Genomic DNA, 21,163 nt, shown 5'->3' on the forward strand with positions numbered 1-21,163 from the left:
TATTCTCTGAAGTCTGAAATTTTCTATAAGAGTCCTTAAGTTACCTGTCAGAACTAAAACTAGGAACCTATAGAGTTTAACTAATATTGATAACTAAGTGTAAGAAATAATCTGTGTCACTCAAATTGAAAACAAGTAGAATATTGAAAGAATGTCTATATTCATACATAGAAAATGTCTATCATAAACATTTTCCATACTATATTTAAAGACAAAGAAGGCATTACAAATGCAACAATTAGCTTGTCTGGAATTTTTTTGGACAACAAGAGACATGAGTGTACTCCTTTTCTGATGAGATGAGAATTCATTTATTCAATATGTGGATTTTCTACCTCAAATGTTATGATATTAAAATTGTTTTGTGTGCTTAGTAGAATATGTCTCTATTTGAAAAAAGCACACACATTTTATGAGAACATGTATACCAACTTATTTTAAGTGAATTGTGATAAATGCTAAGAAGAAACTGTAAGTTTATACATGTTAAAAAGAAAGACTTGCTTATGAACAAAAATTGAACAAGCTTTCCAAAGGCCTTGGGTAACAAAACTCAGACCATCTCTCTTTGCTCTCATTGTATATTCACTGAGCAATTTGAAAGTAATTTGACTTTCTGTGGATTTTGAAGGTTGATATTGGGAATTATGGAATTGTACATTTGAGTTATCACAACTTACTTCAAATTTTAAGACGTATATAAATCTCATAAAATTGGGAAACTGAGCAAATGAATGTGAGAGACTCTGATTACTTTTAGGCTCCAGAACTCAATAACTTTTGTGCATTTACCAGGGTGAGGATACATTAACACATCACTAAGACATGACTTCTTCAGAACTGCCAGAGGCCCTACAGAATTCCTCAGCTGTAGGCTCTAGATGGATAATCATGGAATAAACTGAGCTAGGGAGAGAATGGTAGTTTGCTTCACTCTTTGTTCTCTATCATTCAACAACGGACTTTCATGAGCTTTCTTGGTTCTTTCTTCTTGCATCATTCACTGATTGATCATGGTCAGTTACAAGGTTTAAAAGTTGTTAAATTTTATGATAATACAGCTCAACAGATATTTACTGGGAACTTACTGAGTTTCAGAGAAGTTAGTCAAATGTAAATATTTCAACTGTTTAATAAGATTTTTCTCAGCCATAAACAACTTCATAACTAGAATAAAAATTGATTTGTGACTTTGTTTACAAGAATATTTGCAGATTTCCTTTATTATAAAACGAAACCAATTCACTGAATAGCAAATGCTTAGCCCGTTGAAAATAAAACTCATCTGAAACAAGTTGACAGAGTAGTCTCACCATAGAAAGTGCACCATGACAAATAAAAGTGTGTATATGTACATATACACGTAAGAACAAATTCACACGCATGTATACATATTTATAAGCATATACATGCATGCACATATATGTCCACACATTACACACATACATACAAAAATAGTTGTTCTCTTTACTGAAAAGCTAATTCTTTTCTATTAACCTGAATCATTTTAATTCTATAATATATGTCATTAGAATCTATTTTACTGCACCCTGCTGAATTTTTATATCTCTTCTAACCAAATTTTAGTATATCTAACTATTTAAATATTATACTATATTTTAGTATAAAACTGGCAGAATCAAGGAACAAAATTCCTCCTCTCACCTCTCTGCCTGCTTCACACATTATTTCCCTTCTATTCTGTAAGGACTGCTGCAGTTTCACAACTTAAAAAAAATACTTTTAATAAAGCTTGTTTCTATTCTCTACAATTAGTTAAGTGTTTTACCTTTTGTTTTCCTTCTCACATCAGCAGTCCATTTCAGGTTCCCTAACAAGAAGCACAGGTTTGTATTTTGAAAATGCTGTGGTTTTAAAAAAAATTCTCTGACACTAGTACTAAAAATAAAAGAACAGTTTTCCTTTCTATGATGCTATGAAGAGTCGTTATATAAACATTAATTATCTTACAAAATGATAAGGTATAGGAATCAGACTACATGAGTTATGCTGAAAATATTGATATTTGAAATCAAATTGAAGAATTACATAGCATAACACATGAATCAGTACAGCCATGATTACTTAGATTACATTTTTTTGTCACTGATGTACATCAAGAGGGACCTAGGTAACTCCCTGAATATCATATTATTCTGTTTTTTTTTTTTTTTTTTGTTTCCGTCATGAAGTTGTATTTTATATAAAATATTCAGGCTGACTTGTAAGTAAACTAATTGACAGGTCTAGTCATCCCCATCTTTGGATTAATCATGTGTCAACACAGTCAAGTACATGTGATACGGTTCTAAGATAGGCATAAAAGGAATCTTCCCTTATTCTTTTCCTTTCCATGTTTTCTCTTGTTTTATCTTAAAAGCTTTCCTAAACAATATAGTATTTGCTCCTGTTTAAAATTGTGCCCTTAAGCAGCTAACACGTGAGCATCAATTCTGGTGGAAAACATTTATTTAAAGATATAGCTGTCTTCAATAGCATTTCAGCAAATCACCAAAACACAATTAGTTTTCCTATGTTAAAATATAGGCCCATGTTTTATGGATTACCACAAGTAAAATGTCATCTGTTTTTTCTACACAGAACAAAGTGAGAACCTTACTCACTAAAGAAGTACTGAGACCTGAGTACAGGCTACAGATATTTACCTAGATATAGCTTGACATCATCATATTCTGAATGTTATTATCTACTTATTTATGGTTACTCATTTTCACTAGTGACTCATCGAAAGATGCTTCCTGACTGAATAGATTATATAGATTAGTGAGAGTAATCTACTGCCATTTTGAGCCTATCAGTAAGAAATCAGAATTCCCAGAGGCTCTTTTGGTGTGAGCCATGCTTAATAGTCACAAAATAAAAAACATTCAGAATATTCTTATTTATATAATATTTTAATGTCTGTAAATGTTGTTGAAGTTCTTACTTGAATGTTCACAGGGCTATTGCATATGAGCAAGGCCCTTTTTTCCCATGTAGCCATTTCACTAGGAGTTTAAAACCTAGACAATGGAATACATGCGAATAAAACAATATCCAAGAATACCAAGTGGAGAAAATTTCATCACTGTTAATTCACTCATTCATTTATTGAATGTTGAATAATGTCTCTTTATGCTTCAGCGCTGGAAATTTATGAATGATCAAAATAAACAATGTTGGCCATTATATTGCTTTTAGCCATTACTTGTCTAAACACAATGATAGATTCCCTATTAACACTCAGAATTAATGAACTACTTCTTGAGTTTATAGCCGGATGGGCACTCAATAGACTACCTTCTCAAAGGTCATGAAACATAAAAGGCAATTCAGCTAATTCCCCAAATGCTTATAATAAGTGTCAACCATATTTGCAATTACTTGTTACTGAATATACCAGAATGTTTCAATAACTCAGATTCATCTTTTGCCTGGATGCAGTGAGGCTGTCCTACTTTTCCCATCCAGGGGCAACTCTCTCTCTAGCACCTGGAATCTACTTCATGGCTTAGCTTGATTATGACTAGGGCAATGATGCAGAAATGTTTGATGGGCTTCAGATCTTAGGAATCAAAAACTTGCTAATGTCAAGTTTTCCCTCTTGGAGCACTGTCTATACTAAGGTGGTAAAAACTCACAGCAGAAACCAATTTGGTGATGAATTCCAGAATCCTGACTTGAGTTCATCTACCAGTTTGCTCTCAAGTAACCCAGAAATAGGCACCAATTTATAATTGCTCCAAGCAAATGTTTGCTCTGGGTGATATCATGTGTAGATACAGATAAAAGAAGAGAAAACGTGATAGTTGGTAGATAACATGAGGACAGCCTATATTAACATCAGCAAAGCTTCTGTAAGAGCCATCGTCTCTACCCTATACTATAGTTCCTGGTAAAGGAATATTTTTTTTCCACTAATAACTATAACTGCAAAGGCCATGTGGTAGAATGGAGCAGCTTTCTAAAGCCAATGAGAGGAAGCCTTGCAGCGTTGGAATATAGTGTTATTGCCATGAGAGATAAGGACATGTTGGGAGGGCAGGGACAGATGTGAGAGCTACATCACAGTCTCTTGTGGAGGACATTGTTCGTAGCAGTGCCCATAAGGAAACACACACACACACACACACACACACACACACACACACACACAAAGCAGTTTTACTTCTTTGTAAATGTGTCTTTTTTCTTCTGAAGCCAAACTTTGCATTTGCTTTGTATTACTGCTGCGTAAGCTTTCTGCAGATACAGCAAAGGTACCCCCTCAAAGCCAGTAGTGACAGTACCTGTTAAAGTCATTTTTAGAGGACTTTAAGATTTAAGATTTCTCAGAGAAATCTTCAGTTATACGAAGTCACTTAAACAAACCTGATAATGATCAGTAGTTGGAGAGGTGAGCTTTGGGTACATTTGTATCTCGGTGGAACAATTATATGAGCTATGATTCTGCAGTTAAAAATAGTGAACAAGGCTATATAATCAGGGTAGCTGCTATTCTGTGTGGTCATCAACCCTACCAAGTAAACACAGCAGAAAAATCTTGGGTTGATGAAATGTTTCAGATTCTATTTTTATTCCACATAGAAGACATGTCTGATGGAAACTGTCATGGCATTGTTTCCAGTTAGATCAACTTTAGTGGAAAAATGATCTTGTTTTTTGCCTAAGCTCTACAAATAGTACTATTGAAATTAGCAATCCTCTGTCTCTTCCACTCTTTACTAGGTTCACAATAATTTTTTTTTAAAGGCCTCTAGTCTTTTTGGCTGACCCAAATAAGGGTGCATTTTATGGAGACTGTTATTTTGAGTAATAAGCTCTTAAAACAGGACAAGTGGATAAAACTTGACAGACAGACAAAGAAGAAAAATTCTGAATTCTTTTCGTTATATTCAATTGTCACAATAGAGTAATTTTCTCTCATCCTCCATAAATCTATCATTTTTGCTAATACTTATGTAAAATCATTTTCATTGTAGCACATAATATATATTAATAAGCTACTAGACTTTTCCTAATATTCTACTTTCCTTTCCACTTTAGATTTAACAATCATATAATAATCACTGTTCTGCTTGGGAATGAATCATATGTAATCGTGAGGAAGTAGCTGTGAGCGAGGTGCCGCCCATGAGAGATTTAATCATAGGAAATGGCTGACTTTTTATTTCCAACAACCATCTGCACTCCTGGTAAATCAGGTGCTAATGAAGCCCAGACCCATACTGCACAGGAGCATAAATCTTAAGAACCAAAAGTCATGGAGCAACAGACCTCAGAAAACAGAATTTTCTAAGTAAATGTACCCGGATTATCATATAGAAGGTCACCATCTGTAAATGTGTCACACAAATGAATAAATTTGGTAGTTATAATGGCACATTATGACAGTGGCTGTAAACATCAAATCTTTACATTGCTTTGCAAACTCATCACTCTCAAATATTATGATCATTTATGGTTTCATGTCAACTTTTAGACAGGCAACATCTTGAGGGTAAGCACTCTTCAAGCCAATATGTTTGTATATCATCCACGATGCACTGCAATTATGTACACTCATTTCTTGCAGCATAATAATGAGAATAAAAATGTTTATTAGTGAACCCTACTCTTAAAGCAGTATAGAGCTGCAGAATTCATTTTTACTCCGTTGCAGTTCAGGAAACTACATACCTCTTGAAAGAATTAGTACCAAATGGGTAATTTGATTTGAGTTCTGTCTCCTGAGATTCAAACAATACGACAGTGTCTTTCCTGAGGCTTGTCCCTTAGTCATCAAAACCTTTCTTTTTATGCATTTCTCAGTTATAATCAGGATGAGACGCACAATAGGAATTATGTAGAAACAGGGAGAAAAGCTGAGACCTCAAAACTATGATGCTAAGTCAAACTTCATGTCTCTAAAACAAAAGACAAAATATCTACTAATTTCTACATTCTAGTGCAAAACCTGTATCTATATTTGTCATTATTAGTGGTTACATTGTTAACCATTTTCAAATAACACAAAAGAAAGGGCCCTAAAAAGATACAGAAAACATGTGGTCTGTTTCAGAAGCCTTAAATCAGCATTGAATCCACAGTCCTTATCCCAGCTTGCCTTGGCCTCATTTTCTCCATTTATTTACATGTATATAACCATCCCATAAAAGTCCCCTGAAGTTTTTTTCTCTCACATATGTAAAGAAGACATTAAAAAGTAATGTAGATTCTAGGGTTGATTAATCTATAAACAGTCCTAGGAATTGCATGTCATGAGGCCCTTGAGCAGAACATATCCATGGATCCGGGATACAGAATAAGTTTGAACGGAGGTGCCATTCCTCCTTCCTGATATCCACACATGACTTGTAAGCACAGGGTTATATTTCAATTCCAGGAGTCTGCCAGGTTTGGCATCTATTCTACACCCAGGGCTATGTAAATTTAGGTCAAAGACCTGTTGTAGTTCGACTAGCAAAATTAGGTAGAGCTTGAAAACAGTCATAGGCAACAGATCCTATGCTTCATACATCCAGGCTAATGGCTTGATTTTTTTTTTAAATTATAATATCCAGGTAGGTGTGGTTTCAAAGAATTGTAATCCCAGCATTTGGGAGGCTGTAGATTTCAGGGTCAACCTAAGCTATGTAACAAAATTTGGTCTTTAAGATACAATAGTGTTGCACACACATGGAATGCCAGTACTTGAGAGATGAAAGGAAGAGGGTAACAATTCAAGTTTATCCTTAGACACATAAAAATTTTGAGGCTATTGGCTTAACAAAACAAAAAAGCAACAAAACTAAATAAATCACCACCAGCAGCAAGAACAAGAAAATGGAGGGGACCCTAACACAAAGTACATACTTGATTCCAGAGTTTATCATTTAAGGAAATTTATGGTTACAAATACAATATTTCAATTTATAGATATGCATTTCTCTCTCTCTCTCTCTCTCTCTCTCTCTCTCTCTCTCTCTCTCTCTCTCTCTCTCTCTCGCTGTGTGTGTGTGTGAGTGAGTGTGTGTTTGTGTAACATCCACATTAAAATATGATGATCATTACCTCTATTTAAAAGCTGGAAGACAGTCAAATATTACTATGTAACATATCCTTCTGTAGCTGGTATTTGGAGTGTATTCAAAGAATGCTCTTCAGTCCATGTAAGAACCTTGCTTACATGAGATGAGTGAGTTTTAACTATTAACAGCTGCTGAGTTTATTCTCCTGGCTCAAGCAAATAAATACTGGTATTTGTCCTACAAGAATAGAATCTAGTAAGTAAAATGATCACTTGTATATGTGTTCTATAACATGTTATTTTCCAATTTAGTACCTTTTTTCTTTGATTTATTTAAGTGCACAGCAAATAATTGACAAGGATTTAGTTCATAATTAAATTATTTCCCTTTAAGTCAAATCCATTATTCTTTTAGTTCAGTTAGACAACATTACTTGAGTGGAATTTTATGTACCTGATATTGGTATATGATTAGACATTTTTATATAAGAAATTAAGTTGAATTCTAGTAAAAATTAAGAACCTTGATGTTTTCTTTAAAGATTTCTTCAGTGAAAGAACATGCTTTCATTTGCATAACTTATTGTGTTAAAGTCTGTAGAAAATTCCTTGAAAACCAACTGTGAAGGAAGTTGCAATTTGTCATATAGCTTTAAATACAAGTATATGGCAAAGAAATACAAAAAACCTGCCAGAATTTTGCCACACCAAGACACAATATCATCAGGCTTTGTTTTGCTTGTTTGGTGATATTTTTGCTTTAATGGCAGATCTATGTAATAGGACTTACTATGAATAATGGTAACTTCAGAGGAATTCACAGTATCTAAACCTAAATTAGGTTTATATTTAGTTGTTTATTATTCTTTTCCACATTATTTATCCAACTAAACTCATTGAATATGCCCACTTATTTGCCCATATCCAGTTTTGTAAAACAAACAAACAAACAAACAAACAAACAAAAAATCAAAGCCACTACCATTTCTTGGCTTCATTACTTCATCAGTGCAATTGGAAAAGTTTCCCATCTGGAGTAAAATTTTATTTCTTGGTTCTTTTATTTCAGCTCATTTTTATTACATAAAATAGTATCCACTGTGATGCTGTCATTTCAAAATTGGGACATATAACTGTTACAGTGAGAGTCTTCAGAAGTATTGTTCTTTTTTGTATTGAATGGCAAAGTTCAGTAAGTGGCCTCACTGTTTACCTGAACTTTTGATACAACATCACAGACAAAACAGGAGAAGCCCTGTGAAGAGCATGATGCCATGTGGGATAATGGTCCTTGGAGGATCTGAGGCATTGCTCTTTCAGGGCTGCTGCTTATTACCTCAGCATTATGCTTCTTGTGTTCAAAAGGATTGCTAACCCATTTTCCCAAATACTTATTTACAAAAGGATCAATTTTGTTTCTTTAAATTTGTGGAAGAAGCAATAGCATTAAATAAAACTGAGTTCATGCATTTTGAAACTTATTTTTTTTTTCAATGTATTGTGTAGTGAGTTCTTTTCCCCAAATCAAGCTTGAATTTAGTTGTTAAAGTGCCAGTGTTACTGAAACTCCTGCAGCACAGGCTTCATCATGCTTTGGCTAGTGGGAGAACACAGTTCATTTACAGCATAGGAAGAAAGGCAACTCTTGCCTATCCACTGCATCGTTTGCACGATTCGGTTTGTTTTCCACACTTCACTGATCTCAGAGGAACTTTGAGCATAGTGTGAGTGGCAAGGTCATCAGGATAGGCTGACTTAATTTACACAGTGGTGGAAAACTGCTGTGGTGATTTTAAAATCTATTTTCCCCTGGGCTCTTGCTTTCTTTTTCAGAAATCCTTGCCTAAACTGCGGTCTACTTCTCACCCTCAAAAGGGAACATCATAGCTATAGTTTCCTAATATGGTCAAGTACAGAGGCATCAAACCTGAAAATCTTAATCTGTAACCCATTGTGTTCACTGACATCCTTTTGCCCTTCTGAATGATCCCAAAAAAGCCACAGACAGTTTCTATTTCCCATTTCATTGATCATACATCTAGCTTGCATGGATCTTGTATGATCCACCAGGTTAAACTCAACAACCAAACTTTCTCAAACTAAAGACCTCCACTGTCAATAGTGTCTCATTCTCAATTTTACTCAGAAGTGTTTTGCACAATAATATACAAGTCAATGGGCACATATTAACAATTCCAAGCAAACTCCTTAAAATTTTTCATTTAATTTTTATTTAAGGGAGGGTTAGTAAGAAATGATCCTATTGTAAAGGCTGCCGTTAATATAGCATGTCTTCTGCAAAGCCTAGTTTTAAAAAATCCCTCTCAATCTCCAAGAATTGGAAAGGTACTCTCTCATAAAGTTGATGTGGCAGCCTATTTTCTCAAGTCTTAAATTGGCTTTGTAATAACAACTACCATTGAGATTTGCTTCACCTAAGTTGCCATTTCACTAATAAAGCTCAAGTAGTAACTAACTCTTGTCAACTGCATCTGACCGCCACACCCCTGACTTTCCTCCACCCCAACATCCTGATTAAAATTCTTCAGGGACTTTATATGAATTTAGGATACAGATTAAACCTACAGAGTTCTTCACGATCGATATTCTTTCTGCAGATTTTAACAAGTGTGACATAATAAGATGTAGCTGTACAGGACTTCTTTAATTTATCTTATGTGAATTATCTTTCTTTATCTCCACACTGTTGGAGTTTATAATTTTTTATTGTAAGGGTCTTTCCTGTGTATCCCTAGATGTTTAAGGCATAACTGGCCTTCAGCAAAAGATACCAGTGGCAAATAAGTCTTGTTCTGAAAATCAAGTATTTCCACATGGCCAATGAAGTAGAGGCAAATTGTCCCTCTGTTGTATCTTATAGATTTTACAAGTGATTTTCCTTCTTTCTAGAAGTTCCTATTTCCCACTCTTCTCTTACTATATCTCATGCTATCCTTAGCCCTAAGGCACTTGTAGAACAGAATCAGTTCGTGTGACAAGACACCTTTCTTTTTGTGAATAGTCAGTTTTCAATTTTTATCTTTCTTCCTCTCCAAAAGAGAATAACAGTTTGGGCATTTCTAGTCCAATGTACTTGTCACATACCAGATCAGAACATCAAAATGAGGTCTATGTTATAACACACATGAAGGCTCAAGACAATCTAAGACTTCAGGCTGTGCCCATGGGACCTACAGACTTCAGTGAATGTGAGTATGGAGAGTATGTTCTGAATCTGTTCTATGTGGCTTAGAGAAATGATATATTTAATTTTTAAGAATATTTACACATGGAGAGTATCTCTATGTTACAAAGGAGAAAGCTGTAACACTGAGTGAACACTGCATGTTCACAGTAGTTCACAGTCAGGTTTTAACTTCATTGAGAAAGGCACAAAGAGAGAGGAAGGCTGAACGGAAATAAACATCCTGTCTATTTTTGACACAATTTCATCCTTCTTGTCTCAAAAGTACTAAAAATATGTGTATATTCTCATCATAAACATAACCCTATATCAGATAAAATTTTCCTAGACTCCTCCTCAAAATTAGCAAAGTTACTAACTGCAATTTTTCACATTAAATTAAACCATAGAAATAATTTTCCTTTCTCCCTAAACCCATTAAGAGTCCAGAGCTTTATAGCAAAGATGACACTGAATGATTTGCAAATTAATGAGAGCACTGTGACTAGTTTTACATTTCAGAGACTTGAATAGAAATGGAACCTTTATAAAATGCCAGCTTTCCCACCCCAGCCTCCTTCTTTAGCACGTGTTTCTTATTTCAATAGGAAACCCAGTTAAAGTTACTTGGTGTGCATTGTGGTCTAAATTTCTCTTTTCAGGTTGATTGGGTTATTTTAAAATTTCTACAAATGCAGGTTAGTGAGCACATTTTTTGTTTTTTTTTTTTTTTTTGTTGTTGTTTGTTTTTGTTTGTTGTTGTTTTGGGGGACAGGGTCTTAAACTGTACCTCTGGCTATCCTAGAACTCACTTTGTAGATCAAGTTAGCCTTGAATCCATAGAGATATTCCTGCCTATTCTTCTCTAGTGCTGGGATTAAAGACATGTGCCATCAAGTTGACAGGAATGAGAGCACACAAATAAAAATTTTATTCTAACAGGCAGATAGTATATTCCTATAAATGATCAAATTTGGAATTAGGTTTTTCTTTCTTTTTTCCTTCTTTTATATTGTTTGTCTATTATTTATTTACTTAATTTTATTTTCATTTGTATGAGTTTGAGATTCTTTACTAGTTCCCAAAGCCAGGAGAAAGTTTTACAAGAGACCCAAGTGGCAAAACGACTTGGAAAACTTGGTAGTTTCAGTTTCTGAGATATTTAAGCAAAAGAGCCTGGACAGTTCATAGGCTCAAGTACTATTATGGTACACTACACAGATTATAGGCTAAAGGCTCTGAATCCTGAACACCCCTAATTTTGAGGTCATTTTGTCTCATGATACTTGGAGTTTTAGTCAAGGAATTTTATCTTTTGACCCATCCTGTAAAACTGTTTCCTGATTAGGCTCTTTCAAAGCAAATGTAACAAGAATAAGGCCTTGCAGCCAGGCAGCCAAATGTACCTTTTATAAATCTAGCTCTAAACTTGTAGAGAACTCTAACAATGGCCTCATTAACTTAGCAATCACTCAATGTCATAGCGATTATAATGTACTCAGCTGTTAAAAGAGGAAGAAAAAGGAAAATTGTTTTAATCCCATGATTTAATTTAAAATGAAAATGAAAAATTGCATTGCAGGTAGTCTGACTAAACTCTTTTGATTTGCATTATGATCTAAAATATATGCTTTCTCTCCTTTGGACTTATGCTTTTGTCTTTGTTTTAAAACTACTGAGTGAATATTTTTATCTTTATAGAGCATGTACCAATACATTTGAAAAGTGAAAATGATAAAAAAATATACTGATAGCTTGGTATCAAATATAGCCACAAATGGGAGCTACCAAAATAGTATATGTCAAAGCAGTAACCACAGGCAGAGTCCCACCATTCTGGGAAAAATGAGATGTCTGCCACTGGCCCTATAGAGGTCCCTAAGCCCCGCAATATCACTCTGAGGTCACCTGGGATTCTTAATAAATCCCACCTTTACTTCTGCCATGAGTGTGTTATTTTTCCCTTGCCTGTGTGGAGACTCCTTCTCAGCCTTGTTGTAAGATCAACTCTTAGAGACCCTTTTTAGATAATACAGTGTATTCCTTCCCTTAGGGTCTTTCTTCTATAACGTTTTAAGATTCTATCTCTCCAGTGCCCAGTTCATAGAAGGAGGACCCCATCAGCCTGTGATTTTTAAGTGTAGTTGGAATACTTAAGTTCTTGTCTCAAACACTTGAGATTATTTAGACTGTACAGGCAGCACTGCCCAAACTGTTTGGGACCATTCAGATAACTGACTTCTAGAAAGGCACAGCATGACAGCAGACAAGGGTATTGAATTCTAGGCTCCAAGATTTTTTTTCCTATCCTGTGAATTTTGATGTAGTAATGATTTGGACATTGATTTAGAAGTCTCATGATTCCCAGGAGAAGAGAAAATGATATTCTGATCCATTTGCCCAAATAAACAGAGAAAAAAGAGGAAGGTTAATTTTTTACTTCTGAATATTCATGTTTAAGTTTGGCACATATACCACGATTACATAAGATACTAACTTTAAGGAGACAGAGATAAAACACATGCAGGAATTCTCTGTACAATCTTGGTAAATTTTCTGTGAATCTAAAATTATTCCAAAATAAAATTGTCTTGAAAAAATTATTGAATGTTGGTGTAGTATCTCCAAAGATTTAAAATGTCACTTATATTCTAGACAATGACATAGGCAATATTTGTATAGGAATAAAAATTGTTTAAAGTCCTATGCTTCATTAGAGGCTAACATCATTTAAGCAATGCACATGTCTGAATAAAACACCCTTATTAGGGGAGGTGTATACTAGTTTGTGTATTGAAAATACAAACCTCAGAAGTCATAAAAAAGTAACTTGTTCTAGATAAATAACTCTCTTTCTTCAGGCTCTTTTATACTTGATTATTGTGCAAATACAATTGGGACAAAAAAAAGTCAGTGTTATTTTTCTTTTGTCCATTATAAATATGTACATTAATAGAGTAGGTGGCTGTTTACAAATCGGATCTGGAAGGATAGGAAGAAATTTTGACTAAAAATGAAGTAGATTGCAATGAGATTGTCATAAATGTCAAGTAATGAAAATAATTTTTCCCAAGTATTTATCAACATCTTTCTCAAGAGCACTGGAGTCTGCTACACTGCATATGCACTTTCAAGACTTTCCCCATAACACTAACCTTCTTCTCCAAATTTGTTATTTGCATATCAAATTCATTTCTCTGACTTCCCTTTCTTGTCTCATTATACTGAATTCAGCAAGTGTTCGTTTTAAACCCTCTTTAACTAAAGGCCTCTACTTCTTTTCATCATCTGTAAGCCATTAAACATGCATAAAATTATTTTTGTTGAACCAACTTTAGAGTTAAGGCACCATACTACTAGAAATTCTATGATGAAATCTATTATTAGATAGTTTAAAGGAATTATTGAGAGTCTCGCTAACTTTCACTTATTTGTTTGTTTTTGAGAATTTTCGCAATTCAAAGAATGAGAAAAAAAGAATAGAAGAATATTTTGATTATTGTCAAATGATCCTCTACATCGTGATTTCAGAAGGCGTTAAATGGCTGCTTTTATTTTAATAATTCTTCCAAATTGATATTACACATTTGCTTTAATAACTGTGAAGCCCATCTTAAGAGCTGGTTGAAGCTGAAGAGTTACAGGCTCTGAATATATGTGGTTTTATCCTTGAATGCTAAGTGGCATATTACTTTTTATATACTTAGCTATGTGCAAAGCTCACATAAAATTACATTTAATGATTCACTGTCCATCCTTGAAAGATTTTTAAATAGCCTTTCAATGTATACATACCTTTGTTTTCTTCCATGGATTGTAGCATCATGTTTTAAATCAGGATTAATTGGAAAACAAATAGGTAGAATACATTGAAAAAGCAACACCACTAGTGGCTTATATAAATAAAATGACGTGGTTCTCAACTTTGTCAGAAATACTGGGATGCCACAGAATACAGAAAACTCCCTGATAATTGATGCTAGAGGCTTATGAGATTGCTTCTACTCTTTGACTTGCTTTTGTTTATTGTACCAGTAGTGGGGGTTTGTTATTTCTATAAATCACTGACCTATGTAATATTATGGCTAGTGATTATAGCGTAGTTTTAGTTAGCTTCTTAACTTAAAACACTGTGTGATTATTATTTAAAAAAAAAAAAGAACTTCAGGCTAGCCCTTGTCTTACATCTTGTAGTCTAAGATAACATGGAAAACTGTGGTGTCAAGATCTCAGTTCAAGGCCAGTCTGTGCTACAAAAGGCCAAGACAGCCATGATCATTTAGTACAACCCTGTCTGAATATAGAAAGTTAAGAAAAGGCTGGGATATTGCTGTGCTAGAGCACAAGGAAAGCTTCACTTCAGTGTATTGAGAAGGAAAAAGAAAGAAAAGACAAGAAGAAATAAATAAAGGTTAGTTGTTGCTTCTTCACATGTTAGCTTCATATAATTTTCTGAGCACGGATTGGGCACAGAGTGCTATACTATCATACTATCTATTTTCCTGCATTTTTAAAAGTTTCTGTTTTAACCCTTCTCAGGCACTCTACATTGTATTTTATTGGAATGGTAAGCAAAATCCAGTCTTTAAAACTTGTATTTGCTACATGGCTAAAGTGAACCTTGAAGATATAATTAGAGTTAAGGACATTAAAAGGTAAGGAAACTGAAGTATACTCCTTCCAGAAACTCCTGATAAGACCATAAGAACAACTCGGAAAACCAGGCTCCAAAAACCAGACAAGTTTATTTAGACTTTTGACATTTGAAATCCGAAATAATCCATATGGGTTTTATGTGAGTTCAACTTGACAAGATCGTAATGGTCTATTTTAGTGATTACTACCACAGTTTCCAGTAGATATAAAAACAAGGTAATTAATTTAACACGCACACACATTCCAAACTCACCAAAGTGTTTATCTTTCCACTTAGTTTATGTTTTATTTTTCAATTTTATTTTTTATTACATGTTTGTACAGCATACAGAGAAATCACTTGCATTGTGACTAATTTGTGTCTTAAATGATAAGAATTAAAGGTTATATTCCATTAGGTTCTTGATTTTCTACCTCAGCAAAGAAATGCAGCTTATTTTGGTTAGTGGTTCTCTATATGATCCAAAGGTTCGTGTGGAGACTCTTGTGAATTTGTACTGAATTTCATTCAGTTCTCAGTTCTCTGTCTCTATCTGTCTCTCTCTGTCTCTCTCTGTCTCTCTCTGTCTCTCTCTCTCTCTCTCTCTCTCTCTCTCTCTCTCTCTCTCTCATCAGGATTAATTCTTCTTCCTCATTCCCAGAATACAGAATTTATTATCCCTGTGGTCTTCAACTTTCCAGACTACACTACAAGTAACATGCAACCTATATTTCTCTGCCTAGATTGATCACTGGTCACTTCCAGAGCCAAGACAACTTGTTTCTGTGTGGCAGATGGAATATGTATGCCATCAGTAGCACATGTGGTCACAAACTACTCTGTAAAGGTATGTCCAGATATGAAAAAGCCCTGTGGATGACAGGCAAAAGCTCTTTGGAAAGTCTACACTTAATGCAGGTTGGGAAAAAGAGGAAGCCACAGGATGGGGGCTCAGTCTCCTTCTCTTTGTACATCCCTCATCAGGTAAGATCCCTGTATTGGTATCTGGTCCCCATGTTGTGCTATGATCATTTCTGATAGATCAATTTAAGTCATGACATAAATGGATTTCAGTCTTAGAATTTTATGTACCTCCATTTGTACTTTTTTTTGTTAGAACTTGATGATCTCAGATATAACTCTAAGGTTAACTCAAGTAGCAAAACTTACTGCATGCCTGCAGTCAGAGGCCACATGGAGGGCTCAGCATGCACTGCTATATTCAATTCAGAGGGCAACTCCTTGTAGCATGAATAGCTTTTATATACATTTCAGACACCAGAAAATAGAATCTCCATAGAATTTTTTTTCCAGCCAATTCTCCATTTAGATTCAATAAGAATCCTTTCTGTCATTGTCAGAATGTGAGTTTTCCCATTTTCTCCTGTTTTAAAATTATGCTTTAATAATGATATTTTACTGATTGAAATTATGCTAGGATCATGATGATGCTGTTCACCCCATTTCTAGATTCTACCCGTGTTTAAAGTATAACAACACTCAAACCCAGGATGCTGGTTCTTTGTTCTTTAACCTTTTAGTAATAAGGCAGTCATTTTCTTAGAATACCATCTTCTGGTTCTTAGGGTATGCATTTTCTAAAGATTCATAACAGCCATTGTCCTTTTCCATTTTATGGATTCAATTCAGTTTTAGGAATGCAAGTCAGGTTTATCTGACATCTCACCTCTGTTAGTCTACTAGTGCTCTCCTGATTGCTGCTGGTAAGATGGATGAGGACTGCATGCAGGTGTAACAGGAAAGGGCACCTCTTGAGGTGAGACAGTGTATGATTCTGGACTTTCTTACCTGTAATTAGTAGAGTTCTTGTGCACCGATATAGAAGGTGGCATTCTTTTTTCTAAAAAGATCTATTACCAACCCTTATATGATAGCGAGGAAGACATCTTTTAATTAACTCAAATATAATTTTTTTTCCTTTTTGCATTTAGTAGTATCTATTTACTACTAATGGTAATGACCAAATGTTCCTAAAGGCTTATGGATTTGTGATTCATCTCCAGCTTGTATCCACTAGGCATGCTGAGAAGGATAAGAGTGCATAGTGGATAACTGTTAGACCCTTGTGGGTGAGGTCCTGAATGGACCTCTGGGATTTCAAGCAATCTTTATCTTCTAGGTCATCAGAGAGAAGATTTGCTCTGCATTGCTCTCTTCAGAAATGTTCTCCAGAAGCCTAGAGGCCTTAGGTCTTCTTGATAATGGGCCAGATCCTGGAAGTCTAGGACAGCACTTTCTTTCTTAAGATCCATTGATTATTTCAGGTACTTGTTAGAGTGACAGATATCTGATCAGTACTCCATTCTCAATGGTCTTTGAAAAATTATATGTGAGCACAAATGTACACACTATGCTACTTTCAGTGCACACATGCACATACATATACCAAAGTGCAAGTATAAGTTGTCTTATAGAAGGAAGAGCCTGGTATTTCTCACGGGGAAAGTTTTAATGGTTCTTATTTTTATTCATGACCAGTCAGAAATGCATACCACTTTATTATGAACAATATAGCAACTCTTGTGAAGTTAAGCACTTGGAGACCCTTTTTATAAAAGGAATATATATGATATAAAGGACCAAAAATCTTGAGATTTCACAACGTCAAGTTTCCCTCGTATTTATAGAGTCAGAAAAAAAAATAACAGAAGGTGTCCAGAAGGTAAAATAAAGACTTTCCTGATATGGAATTTCATATTGACTCAGCCAATAGTTCCCTACTTTATTTCCTCCAGAATATTAAAAATAGAATAAAAGTATGGTGACAGTGTACTGTCTAGTGAAGACACTGAACATTGTCATGGCTTGTTCTGATTGCCGGGGAACTTCCCAGGGGCACAATTAGAGCTCTCTCTTTGATTGTAGAACAGCCTGCAGAGAGAGGCCTGTAGTAAGAGTAAGATTCAACAGACAGTTTTAAAATCATGGTTCCTGTACATACTGCTTCATTTCACTCTTGGAGAAGATTATTTGAGATCACAGAGCCCCTGAGTGTCATTCCAACTTGTTTTCCCTTCTCTTCTAGAGGAAATCATTACCTTGGCCATCCAAGGTGCACCAGGACCAGAAGCAATACCCAAGGAAGATAAGCTTTTATAAAATCATTAAGTGTGGCTTAGGATCAGTTTCCAGTGTTTCAGAAGTTCAGTTGAGATCATTTTAGCCTGAGATAGAATATAGTTTTAAATCATATTAGTTTAAGCAGGTGATAATTTCACTTAGAGAAATATTGTGGGCTTTGTGGTATGGACTGTTTTCTCTGTGTTACCATGGAATGTGTTTAGCTGGCCTTCCATTGTGACATCCTAATATTAGGGTAATGATCCTGGTGAAAAAGACTATCTAAGGAGCAAAAAAAGGAAGCTCCATTATAAACAGGTTATCTACCTTCAAGCATCCTCCGTGTCCCCCGAAAAACTTTGTATTTGTCTTCTCAGCCATAACTTAGCCACATGGAAATGAGAAGTTCGGAAAAAGGCAGGGAGATGTATTTGTCCCACAGCACAAAAACTAGTGTTCCAACTGTAAATAATCAGGAAAGAATGGCCTTGAGTGTGTCATTTGGAAGAACCTGTTAATGGACAGATAATTTATTTCTGCGTTGACACTTTCAGAAAGCACATGGTTTCTTTATGAGAATGTAGATGACATGGATGAAAAGAGGAATGCGTACAGATTGTACATCACAACAGTCGTAGCAACAGCACTGTGTTCTGCAAACATCTGGAATTATTAGGGAGAAAGATCCAAATGGTACTGACTCTCATCATCGTCATTCAAATAGAAGAAAACAGTACTAGAAGAAAACAGTACATTTTACTGAAAACACAAACAAGCAAACAAACAAACAAAACAAAACTAAGGTCTGAAAATGCAAAGTAGCAGAGCTTTTAAAAACTGAAAATCACTGAATTTCTAAGACTGAGAGGATGGGACTTCTGTGAACTTATTTGAACATATGAACTTTACTATATTTCAGAACCACAGTTCCACATGGCATGTGGGAAATTTTCTCTGAGTTGCTGTAGGCCTGGAAGCCTGGGACGGGATGAGGCAATATTGCATTTATAATCATTGTCTTAAGCTAGCGTTTTAAACCCAGCTCAGCTCCATAGCAACAGCTGTTGTTTTCTTTACTGGTGTATTTCACTTTCAGATATGATTTTTAAAAGATTTCTTCAAATTTCATACTTTTTCTTAGCAAGTATCTCTGTTTAAATTCCCCAGCTAAGAAGAAAATGATTCGTCTCACACCTCCTCCACGTGTAGGGAAAATCTGGGCTGCTTGTGGCCTTTTGCCCTAATGTATGATGCCTGCATCAACTCTTATTGCCTTCTCATTTATCAAGCGGGAGGAACCTGTGGTGGGAAGGCAATCCTGACCACAGGAATCGCTTCCCAAGCAGAAATTTTAGTCAAAAGAGTGGGTGAGAAAGAATTAAATCAGACCACAGATGTAATCCCATGTTATATAGGGATTGCTGCCCCGCTCCAGGTTTCCCCCTTATATAGTCTCTTCCCCATGTTCTCCTCCCATTCTCTAATAGGGTGAAATGCCCCTGCCACCCCAAAACCCTCGTGGGTATCCCCCTGGCACATCAAGTCTCTGCAGGACTAGGTGCATTCTCTCCTACTGAGGCAGCCCAGTTAGGGAAATGAAGCTTGCTGCTTATTGGTGCTCGGGGTCAACAGAAATTCTGCCAATTGTAGCCAACGGCTTCTGCAGATCTCCAGCAACTGGGCTGTTAAGTTTATGAACATGTACATGTGCACCGTCTCCCCAGGAGATGCCTCTTCTAAAGGTTCAGGCATCTTGAGGGAGACGGTAGACAAAAGAAGAAGAAAAATGTAAATAGAAACAGATAGAAAACGTTAATGCTCATAATTTTAATTGATCTATCAAATAGACGTCTTCTGGTTTGTTATAGACTAATGGATATTACTTTAATGACAGTTGGTACAAAGAGAAAACAAGGAAGACACAGGACATATCATGAAACCACAATACTTAGGCTTGGGGAAACCAACGTTAGGGCTAAATGTGCAAATAATTGGTCACCATTTTTAATGCACGTGCGTTTTATTGCACCATATGCACGCTCATCTTCTCAATACTATTAGGAAGTAAGTCTTATTCTTTTAATCCCATTTCATAGATTTGCATTGCCGGCTGAAGTAACTTTCAAATTCTCCCTGTTAGGAAATACCTAATAGGCTGCCTAGAATTGTGGAGGATTCTTCCTTGCAGATTAGGCAAATGCTCCTGTATAATGTGAAGCTAGAAAATGAATGTTAATGCAGGTGTGTCCATTTTCACCTTCACTACAGGGCTCAGATCGGTCATGAACTGGTGACTATCTGGTCTAAATGTCAGGACTGCAGACATGCCTCATAAAACTTTCTCATGACATTAGTTTTTTTTTTTAACAGGTTAAGCAAATATAACAGATGCCTAAAAGAAGAAAGATGAAAGGAAGCCTACCATCCTTCTAGGCTGAAAGCATTATTTGATTGTATTTTTAGTGCATAAAATTTGAAGTATTATGGAAACTTTCTATCAATATGTCACGATGGAAATCTTTCATTTTCAGGGACAATTCTTATGACATAAAGATGACTATATGTTCTAAAAAACATACAAACAAATAAATTGATGAGTGCTGAGGTTCTGAATTGGTTTCTATTAATAAAAAATGGCAGTAAAATAATTTTGGCATTATGGGAAAATGGGAATACTTCAAGTAGCACCATTTTAAAAAAAATGAGGAGGGTAGACAGAAAGGCACAAAGATGAAACTGGTAGCTTGTTGAACGCCATTCTACCTTGCCTGCCAACAGGGAACAGGCTTTTATACAGAATTGCTAGAGTTCTTCTTTACCCCTTTGTTAACCAATTCAGAGCGTGAAGGCAAGCACTCTCGAAAGATCATTTGAAACACCCCTTGCCCTTTCCTCACGACCTCCTCACACCTTGCAGCTTCAAGAGTACATCACAACTGACTTTCGTCATTAGTCTTGAAAGATATCTTTCAATATTAGCACTCATTTAAGCGTTCGGCTGTTTGTAAACGTCAGACAAGCAAGCAGCACGTTGGATGAGTTTGTAAAAGTCAGAGTCACGCAACTGCACTTTGGATGAGCCCTCTTTTGTGTGTCTGCTTCATTCCTTTGTTGGAGTTATACACATTTTCTGTGTGTGGGATTGAAGAATCATGGAAAATTGCCACTTGTGTGATAAATTACTGTTTTCACCCATCAAACATCGAAAATGCACCCTGCGAGCCTCACACACCATTATGCTGTCCCATCTAGG

At 35.5% G+C, this 21,163-nt stretch overlaps 1 protein-coding gene and 1 long non-coding RNA gene across 6 annotated transcripts in view; one reads left to right on the forward strand and one right to left on the reverse strand.

Moving 5' to 3' along the window:
• Nucleotides 1–15,675, forward strand: part of LOC143443858 (uncharacterized) — a 48,476-nt gene extending 32,801 nt beyond the window's left edge. The window contains exon 2 of the long non-coding RNA XR_013113175.1: nucleotides 15,573–15,675. This is a non-coding gene — a long non-coding RNA (uncharacterized LOC143443858). The remainder of the gene's footprint in view (nucleotides 1–15,572) is intronic.
• The window catches only part of Dgkb (diacylglycerol kinase beta), a 625,059-nt gene that overhangs the window by 169,944 nt on the left and 433,952 nt on the right, over nucleotides 1–21,163 (reverse strand). The gene's annotated exons all lie outside the window — the stretch shown is intronic.

Source organism: Arvicanthis niloticus, chromosome 11 (assembly GCF_011762505.2).
Source record: "Arvicanthis niloticus isolate mArvNil1 chromosome 11, mArvNil1.pat.X, whole genome shotgun sequence".
Lineage (NCBI taxonomy): Eukaryota > Metazoa > Chordata > Mammalia > Rodentia > Muridae > Arvicanthis > Arvicanthis niloticus.